The following is a 10,862-nucleotide window of genomic DNA, read 5'->3' as shown; positions in this document are numbered from 1 at the left end:
ATTTTAATTTGGTTTATGTGAAGAAGCTTAAATATGAAACATAAATTATAATATTAAAATTGGCGGTTTTACTCATAAGTTATTACAAAAATAAATATTCATCTTAAACTTGCAGAAAAATTCAATATATGTCGCACATTAAAATAAAAATAGGATATATTCATCCAAGACACTGTCAAGATTGCATTTAGTTCGAGTTGAATCTTGAGAGCATACATAAAGATAGCAACCAATAAAAGTGTGCGGTGAGAAAATGAAGAAAATGTTGGTTGTTCTTATTCGAAGTACGATACAGTAAAATATGACCGAAGGAGATAGGGTCCCATTAGATCGTAGCGTATTCTCATTTTTATATTTCAAATTTTCGTCTAATAATCGCTAATATTGTCCTCAAAATTTTAGTTAAAATAAAGTCATTAAGTCTAATCTTAAACGGAATTTATAATCGATGTTTTTACCTAGGTAAGGTAACGTTGTGGGGTAAGAGGGGACTACAGGTGGGTGATCCAAACTAGTTTGGAAAACTTTGTTGATACTTTCGATACTATTGGTGTGAACAAATATATTCAAACGTCTCCCCTTAAAACATGTTTTGTTGTATGGAAAATTAAAAAAACATCATTATCATGTCAAATAATTTATCATCACACATACTAATTTTGTTTGTCAGTGCGTTACTGTATCAAATCTGGTTCAATGAACTCAAATGTGGTTTGAATCTAAGGGTATTTTTCAAGTTGTAACTGGTTGTGTAAGCATTTTTAAGAAGCGATAAAGTTTCTACCTATCTATATAATATTTTTTTTATTGGTGCCCTTTTTTACTCAATTAAAGAACGCTCTAGCGTGTTTCAATCGCACTTTATGGAACGCGCGTTTTTTAAAGTTACCATGGCAACATCAACAAATCAACAAAATGTGAAGTCTAAATGTCAACTTTTAACTATAAATCCAACTATTAATCTTATGTGACAGATTGCAAATTAATGTTTGTGTTTTTCATTTCCATGACAACAAGATATTGTGATGTCACATCACGAATTCATTAATAGTTCTTATTTCCAAATTTTTAATAATAGTAGCAATATTTATGTTTTCAAAGTGTACCAATAAAAAAATAGCGTAAAGTATTCATGGATAACTGGTCTTTAAAACACTTGCTTTATTTCGAGCACTCGGCTACGCCGTCGTGCTCGAAAAATCGCGCGTGTTTTAAAGACCTGTTTATCCACGTATACTTTAATATACTAATTAACAGAAGATTAATTTCAAAATTGGAAACTATAAATACTACTAAAAATAAGATGTAAAATTTTATAACTAAATAAAATATATTTAAAAAAAAACCCACACAGCAGGCTCTGAAGAAAATAATTTCCTTCAGAGCCTATTTCAGCTGTGTGGAAGGTCTTTTTTAAGGAAAGGAAGGAGAGAAAGTTCTGGGAAGGAAAAACGTATGATGGGTGGGTAGGAATCTAGGTATCTGTATGTTCAGGAGTGACGGACGAAAGATCAATCCTTCCCGCTGCGGCGTAAGGTGATGGGTCAAGAGAGAACAGTTGGAGAGATCAAGGGGTCTCCCCAAACCAGTCTCTCCGGATCCGGCACGCCGTGCAGCCTGTGAACAGGTGAATCCTGAACACACCTCACCCGATGAACCCGGGCACTCTTTCTTAGTCACCAAACGTAGCAAAACACTTGGGGTGACCTATGGCAGAGGTTATCCAATAAATGGTTCCCGGGTGGCGGTACACAAACGTCCCAACTTTATTCAACTGTTAAATTCATCCATTAACTGTTAATTATAAAATTTTATTCAGTTACTGTTTTTATTACTTATCGCAGCTTTATGTAACTGAAATTCCAATTGTGTAACTGAAAAACGGATACAAAGAAAAAATTGAAATGCAATTATTTTTATTAACAATGTTGGAAGTCCTATCAATGTAGTTATTATTGCACTGCAGTCCTTATCAAATTGACGCAGGCTTTTTTAACGAACCTCTGCACAAATCTGCTTTTCCATAATGGGTTTGTTTTAAGCTCATTTGGAATATCAAATGCCAATGTTTGTTTAACCTGCCTCGAATGGGTGCAAATGCATTCATGCTGCTCCGTAAGTGAACTTATATTTTGTTATTTAACAGAATAAACATGTTTTAGACGTCCATTTCAAAATGTCGGTAGATCATCCTCTTCTACTCATAATGGATAATGGAACATTCTAGCAATATGCACTTTTCACTGAACGTTGCAAACATAGCGGTTAACGTATACGGCAGTTATACTGGTTAATATATTTTTATACAAAAAATAGTAATATTACGCTATTTAAAAAAATAAACACAAATTGTATGTACCTTAATGTAATTATTTTTTTTAGTGTTTTAATATACATTATTACATTGTCATTACATATAATGTTTTTTCATATCCACAAACTACAAAAAATCCACATTACTTCAAATACAGATGGCTTAGTATTATTAACTAAAGCGATTTTATTTAGAATCTCCATCTAATAATATTATTTTAAACAAATTTTAAAATTTTACAAATTATTTTCATTTTTGGCGAATTCATCGGTATTAACGCCTTAGGCCTCTGTCGTATTGACCGTTATATATTTATTTATTTATTTATTACAAAATAACACAGGATTTCAAATTATAACCATATCTCAAAGATGCTGTTAGAAAGTCGGTGAATTTGTATGTATTTCCGCATCTCAATAAAATCCAAATAAATGGTATATTTCTGAATTTTTCTGAAAACTAAAACCTGTTATTGAAAGGTGATAAAACACGCTTTAAAAATTTGATAATTTTTAATTAACAAATAATAGGGTAATAGCTGTTTGTTCGCAAAGGTGAACAAATTAGCCTGAGAGGTTAAGAAAGTAGTATCTAACATAAATTGAAAATGGAAGAAAATAAAACATTTTGAGAAAGTTTGAATTATTCAAAGCTACACAGAAAATTGCACTGCCCTAAATATTCCAGAAAATTTAAACATCTTATCTTGTATCAAATGGGACAGAAAAGATTTTTCGATAATTATTTCACAGCATTCCAAGTTAAAACAGCCACAATTGAGACATTATAAAAAAATGATAATTTTGAACAGCAGTAAGTCCAATTGCCATTAGTTTCATAATTTTTTTTTGTTAAATTTTTAACTATCGAAAATTTTGTTGACTTTAAAAAGCATACAATATTTTTGCTGAAAAATCAGTTTTTTGACAACGATCCGGAGATCTGCTGAGGTTGTAAACTTTTCATTTTCGCTAGGCCTCCGTGTGTATAACATGCCAAAAAATCCTAACCACCGCATTTGACACAAGGTATAATCCCCGTTTTAAGTGATACATTTACTATATTAAAAACCAGGTCTAATGTTTTATAGTCTGGTTGTTTATATCACGTCTATTTTGTTAACCAATTAATTAATAAATAGTAGTGGTATCAATTATTTTTCTAATGACTCTTTCCAGGCAGATACGCCCCTTTCCAAATATCTACAAGACACACACTCGAATGAAACCTATAAAACATACACAGCGGGGTAGTGACGTGACCAAGAATAGTCCAAAGTATTTTGCCATAGTAGTCGTATCTCATGTCGTCAATCCCCGCGTTTTTTATAGTGAAGGTCTCAAAGATCCACGTGGAGACATTGAGTACCACGAGGAAGGTGACCAACTCTCTTCCTGGCTTGACCCTCTGTAGCTGCCTGGAATTGCTGCATCTCCTCAGGGCGTCTGTTATGAAGGGGGTCTGTACCAGGACTTGGAGAGACTGCAGGAAAAATTCACAAATAAAGTGTCTGTTGAACGCACGAAGAAAATAATCACGAGGACGATGATTGGGTTGACTTGTACATCAAAAATCAAATTTAAATGATCCGGAATATAGCAGAGAAAGCTTCAATGATTTATGACTTGTTGACTTTTGGTCAACTTATTTTATAAGATTGGGAAATATGACAAACTTTCTTCCCGCTCATATAAAATGTGTAAACTTTACAATTGCATGTAGAAAAGAAGGTAAAATGTCCCGCTTGGAAATAAGTTTCGATTACCAGGACAGTAAAGTTACTTCCAATGACAATCCTAGTAAATTTCGTTTAAGGCATTGGATTTCAAAGGAATAAAGTGAAATGTGAGATACGATGCACGGCGAAAAACGAGCATTGCTTATTTTTTAAACCCTGTTAAACGATTTTCAATTTTTTAAACGGGACAGCAGGTCGCTTCCTTATAAAGTATTACTAGTTTCCGAACATGTCGGAACACGTGTTTATGCACCTGCATCATCCCTGTTAATATATACTGTCGAAATGCGAAAATATAATGATTTTGACGAACACGTGCTTCGACGTCGCGTCAATACATTCCTTTTTTACTAAAAGTTGAAAATAAAACCTATAAATTCTTTCGGTAAGGGCCTGCAGTCCCATTTTTAACGGAAACACGATTAATATTAAGTAATTTTTTTAAAATATTACTATTTTATATCAGTAAGTTTTCTACGTGAGGACCTATAATCATGGTTCGTGTTGGAGCTATCATTATAATGCAAATATAATAAGTGTAAATGTTCGTTTGTAAGTAAATCTTAAATCTTCACCGATTGCATTGAAAAATTAATAAAACGTTGCATTCGAATACGCGTGTGTTCGAATGCAACGGTGACATGTATATAACATAAAGATGTCACCTCTGGAAAGTACAAACAGGCTTTTTTGAAAAACAGGGCCATCTGTTGGACAAAAATGCTTTTTTAAAAACAGCTCCATCTGTTGGACGTAAAGGCAACACGCGTTATTGTTTCACTAACTGCACAGACAGACTGAGCCAGAGCGAGTACAGCTTGTTATAAATAATAAAATGAAAAGTTACCAAGGCAGATTTCAGTCAATATGAGCATTGTTTCATTAAGTAAATTATTATGTTCAACATTAATGATACTCACAATGATAGAAACAATGATGAATTGCATGAAATTTCCATAGACCACAGCCGGTATAAATGTGAAGAGAACCTCCATAAAAAAGGCCGGGATGCAGATGAAGAGCAAGAGGTCATCTAAGAGAGAGACGGGATGCTGATTGATATCGAGTTTCTTTATCTGAGAGTAAGCTAGCAGCACGGCGATGAGCATTATCACGTGAAGGGTTATCTCGGTTATTTCAATTACCAGGACTCCGATATCGACGAATTCACTGCAATCATAAATACATGTAAAGGATAAGAAACTATTTAGTTTTGGCAAAATAAATGAACGGACAAAATGTTGAACAGTGTTGGCAAAGATGCGATTTTGGCTAAATGTCATTAATTTCATACAATAATACCGGAGGGATATTACTACTTACCCGCTATTTACAGTAATGAAGCACATGATGATACTGGCCACCGTGAGAACGATGATCAAGATGCCGCCGAAGAGTCCTTTGTTTGAAGAGTGGCAGTCCACGTGGATCACCAGGTTGCTTACCAGACCATTCTCTTCCACTGCCGTCGGAAGCCTAGACATGGAAAATCAAGGAATAATCATAGAGGAGCTATGGGTTACTAATATCTCGTTTGAAACGTTTTCCACTAGTTTCCGATTGTTCAGATTTGGAGCGTTGGAGGTCAAATTTGATCGATTAAAAAGATAAAAAATAGTGGAACCAATTTTTTCACTTCTCGTCTCATCTGAATTCAATACAACATCAATGGGGATAGTCTGAATTCACGACACATCAATTCCAATTTATAAAATGGCACTTAAATTCAATACAATTCCGAGTTTATTAAACTAGAGTTACAATTATTCCCAGAAAAACAGACCCATAGCTGAAATTATTATGTTAGATAATGTTTATAAATATTATGTATCACTGACTTGCAGGCTTCATTCTCCCATGACCCCTCGCTTGCCCATTCTTCTTTGTCGTGGTATTCTGTTGATGTAATTGCAGGGTCCTCTTTTGCACAGTTGCCGATATTTTGCCAAAGGATGAAAAAGATGCCAACTAGAAAGAACAAAATAATATATAATTATTGTAGACAATATTAGCGATTTCTAAACGAAAATCTGAAACAGAAAAATCAGAAAAGGATACGGTCACATCTAGGACACGTACCCAGGACCCTTGTCTTGCCGGGGCACCGCTCTACCACTGAGTTGATGGGACCCTAACTCCTTCGGTCACATTTAACTGTATCATACTTCGAATAAGAACTAACAACAAAAATGAAGACAATGTTGGTAGCTCTTATTCGAAGTGTGATACAGTTAAATGTGACCGAAGGGGATAGAGTCCCATTAGCTCAGTGGTAGAGCGGTGCCCCGGCAAGGCAAGGGTCCTGGGTTCGTGTTCTAGATGTGACCGTATTGTTTTCTGATTTTTCTGTTTCAGATTTTCGTTTAGAAATCGCTAATATTGTCTTCAATAATTAAATATTACAATTTGAGGTATTACTCAATAAAGTTATTCCAAAAAATAAAATAGTATCTGTCATAATCAAAGCAGATCGATGCAAAACAAACTTTAAACAAAATTCTTGCTTAAACAGATTATTAAATAATTATAACAATAACATAAAATCAATGGTGGACGATTTCAATTGCGAGCTGAATAAAAATGTGCATAAAACAGTACTTTTTTGATATTACTTGCGTAACTTTTCTGATGTGGTTAATGTAATTCTATCATGAATTTAATTTGTTTTATGTAAATCCTGTCTATGGTTAAAAATAAATGATATCTGTGACTATATAAGTACAGCAAAGACTTCGGCGTAGTATACGTGGAAATTTTTTTTCTGAATTATTATTGTCATGAGTGATTTTTGTTGTTGTTGTTGTGGTTGTTATTGTTGTAGTTTTTAGTTAATGTTATATCCGGTATTATTTTTTATAATATGACATCTTCAATTATCTATAAGCTCATTGCCCAATCTACGTACTTTATCAATAACAAAAATGTTATTGTTGTGAAATAATATATTAATAATAATAATATTTGGCTTATTTATATAGCGTAGTTTTACTGAAAAATCACCTCAAGGGCGTTGTACAAATATGTTTATTAAATAACAAACACAGCTGGCTTACAACTAAGATTCATAATACCACTTATATATTTGGGAGGTACATGTAGTGACAGCAAACTTACCAGCGTCAGGGCAGTCAAACCTTGAAAATTTTATACATAATTTCGATAAATTCAGTTTACTTAGTAACTTTACATAATGGATTTCATTTAGAGGAATACCAATTTTGAAATTAATTAAGCGTAAAAATTAAGAGTTTAAATATAATAATAATATCACAGCATTTATGTAGCGAAATTTTGTGTCAATTCGCTTAAAAATAGTAATTTTATTTTAGTGGTCATATTCTTAAAATTATTCCTGCAGTGCGCTCATATATGTTGTCTTTTTTAATTTTTTTAAGTAGGAAATCGATAATTGGTATTATTTTGCGCAGGTACATTCTAACTGATAAAATTGTAACTCTCGATTTCCGTAAAAAGTGGATACTAACTGACCTAATGTAGATGTTATTTATTAATTTTTATTTTTTCAATTCATTTTGACAATTCTTTTCTAATATTACTAATTCCCCTCAGGGCCTGTATCGTCTTTGGGGATGCTGTGTTGAGGGTCTTTTTAGGAAAAGAAGGGGAGGAAGTTCTGGGGAGGAAAGAGGTATAAGGGTTGGGTAAGAACATTCGTATGAATCCATCCCTCCCACTGCGGTGCAAGGCGATGTTCTGAGAGTCCTGCCAGAGGTCATAAGGTCTCCTTCAACTGTCATAAGGTCTCCCGATCCGGCCTGCCACGCAGTTGGTGGGCAGACGCATCTGTCACCAAGACCAAGACTTACCTCACCCCATGAACCAGGTCACCCCTGCTAAATTACCAAACCTAGAGAACTACTTGATGTGACCTATGGCATAGGTGTTGGTTATCCAATAAATGGTTAATGGGGCGGCGGTACTCTTACCCACATTGCAAATTGAAAAGTTAGAATTTCAATTAATGCTTACCGATCAAAATGCTGTACTCGATGGTGAAGGGATACAGATGCGGTGCCAGGTCATTGAAGATGGAATCGAGGCCAACCTGGGCCGAGCAGTTGTCTCGGATAGGGGAGATGTTGAATGCACTTCTCAGGTGAAGCGCGCCGGGCATGCGATACGAGGTCAGCGGTAGAGCCATAGGCTCGGGCTGCTTGTATAACATCTTGGACCAGTTCACGTTGGACCAAATACCCTCTGGAATACCGGAAGAGTTCATTAAAAAAACAAGAAGAATGGTGGTCGGGAATAGAAGAGAAACGCGCATATAGGCCACGAAACTAATATATTTGACAAGTCAAAATATTTCACAGTTAAAAAACTCGAATTCGGAAGCCGTTACCTATGAACTATCGGGAAACACCTTGAAAACTAACACTCCATAATGTAACAAAATTCTTTTTCAAAATGATTCGGAGAAGTAGGAAGGAAGTGTTCGCAATAACAGCCAAATATTACACTTAACTTCTAATTTTTTGCTATGTAACATTGATTGAGCGGATGTATTGGTCACAATGTAATTAAATAAGGTAATTTAAAAAAAAATAACAATATAGGCAACCTTACAAGTTTGCAAAGATGATATCCTAAACAAAACCGTACCATTCAAAAACACAGCAAATCTCAGGCAAAAATACATGTTACCAATTCCGATTTGTAAAAATACTTTGGATCAGCAAAACTACAAATACTTAGGAACAAATTTCTTCAATAAATTGCCAGAAAATATAAGATCACTTAATGATAGTTTCAAAGAATTCAAAACGAAATTAAAAAAATATACCGAAAACCTAAACTAAATAAAAAACGTAAATAAATAATAGAAAAACAAAAACAAAAATTTAAAAAATAAAATAAAAAATCTAAGAAACTAAACAAATAATACCTCATCCCATACACACAAGCAATTGCTTATTATGGGAGAACATTGAAAAATAATAAATATTAATCATAGCATAATATCTTTTATCGTATTACTAGTGAAATATATATATATGTATATCACACATTGCAATTTTTTTTATTGAATGAATATAATTAAAAAAAATAAAATAATAATAATAATTTATTTACCATGAAAACTACGATGATCTTTAGTTTCAGCCGTTTTCTTCACGTACATTGCAAGTGAATCCATTGTTTCTCTGATTATAGTCCAAATCCAAAAGCAAATGCTGCTGGCAATGCAATGCATTAGAGCAAACCTTCCCACCTCCTAAAAATGCACAAAAAAGATTAAATATACAAGAAAAAAATCAAATTCAAATTTGAGTCTCAGCTCGATCGGATGACGGAAAGTGAGTAAATTTCCAACTACAGGAATTATAGAAATAATGTATTTATTCACAAAACAAAATCGGAAGTCAAGTATTATTTAAAAACACACAACGTGATTAAATAAATTAAACTGATGGTGTGCTAAAGGATTACCGCTGATAACTCCGTTATAAACCCTTCTATCTTATAAAGAACAGGTTGAGGTGCTTTCTTACCTTATATTCACAATATTATTGATAGAATTACCCGGGTACTAAAGAAAGAATATACCGAGACTGTCTTCGTCTGAGGCCCGCAAAAATCTGTCTTTATGAGACCCGCAAAAATCAAGTTTCCTCTTGAGACAGATGGAGTTTATAAACTCAGCTACTCGAGGTGTGACAAATTGTAGGTATGTATGTAGGTCAGACAGAACGAACCATCTCCACAAAGATTACAGAACACTTTCTAGCGCGCAAACTCGCCCATCTGAACAAATCGGCAATATTATTGCCGAGCACTTAATTTTTTTTTTTTTTGTTTTATTTCACGTAAAAAAAGTTTTGCATGAAATAAAAAAGTCATAGTACGTATGCCCCCATATTATGGATTGTGAAGTTTACGTATAGAATTTTTTCATATGATTGATAATAATTATTGCAATAAACAATTCAGAATTCATTGAAAATAGCCATAACTTTGAATTTGTTCCTGATAAAATACATACTTCATCACAATCCACCATCTGACCTGATGATGCTGATCCTTTTCCATCTGACTTTATAACGCTGGCTGAAAATTTTGCGTTGGCTAAAGATGGAGTAAGCGCTAGCGGTGTAATAACACAAAAACTATTCATGATAACAGGTTGAGAGGTTACAACGGAGCTTTCAACGTCAGGATCATATTAGAGAACTTACCTTCTTACGTAGAATCACCACGTTTGAATATTTGAAGATGAAGAAGAGTTGACAAAAGGAATAGCAAGGATAGAGGATGTCCAGAATCAAAATCACAACGTTACCACAATTGGTATCTGATTGAAGGTACACTGCTTGGACGCTTAGTAAAAGAGCCGAGTGCACCAAATGACCCAAGCAGAAAACTGAAATAATAAAAAATTAAAACTTACATAGTATAAATGTCCAATATAAATAATTTATTTATTTTTATTATTGTATATTTGAAACAGAAAAAAAATATAAGTAACGTATAACACACTCATTTTTGTGATAACATTTTGTTTTTTCACTTAAATTCAGCTTTTTTGTGCCTATTGGAATCACCTATATATTATTATTATTACTGTTCTAACTCTAATTATGTATATTATTTCAAATATGGAATGTATCGCATTGCACTACCCCTGCATACATTCCGGAATAAATTTATATTATTATTATTATTAGGACAAATAATATAATAGGATATTGGATATGTGCAAAAGACATGTAATACAATGAAAAGTATAATGTACTCATATGGATCGAGGTACTTGTTTATTAAAAAGGTAATGCTACTATAAGTTATGTA

At 33.5% G+C, this 10,862-nt stretch overlaps 1 pseudogene; it reads right to left on the bottom strand.

The window, feature by feature from the left end:
* Positions 1–3,475: 3,475 nt before the first annotated feature.
* The window catches only part of LOC149423859 (uncharacterized), a 60,802-nt pseudogene continuing 53,415 nt past the window's right edge, over positions 3,476–10,862 (bottom strand).

The sequence above is a fragment of the Hesperophylax consimilis genome, chromosome 5 (assembly GCF_061612785.1).
Source record: "Hesperophylax consimilis isolate HC1 chromosome 5, BYU_Hcon_1.0, whole genome shotgun sequence".
In the NCBI taxonomy this organism is placed as follows: Eukaryota; Metazoa; Arthropoda; class Insecta; order Trichoptera; family Limnephilidae; genus Hesperophylax; species Hesperophylax consimilis.
This window is presented reverse-complemented; position numbering and strand designations above follow the sequence as displayed.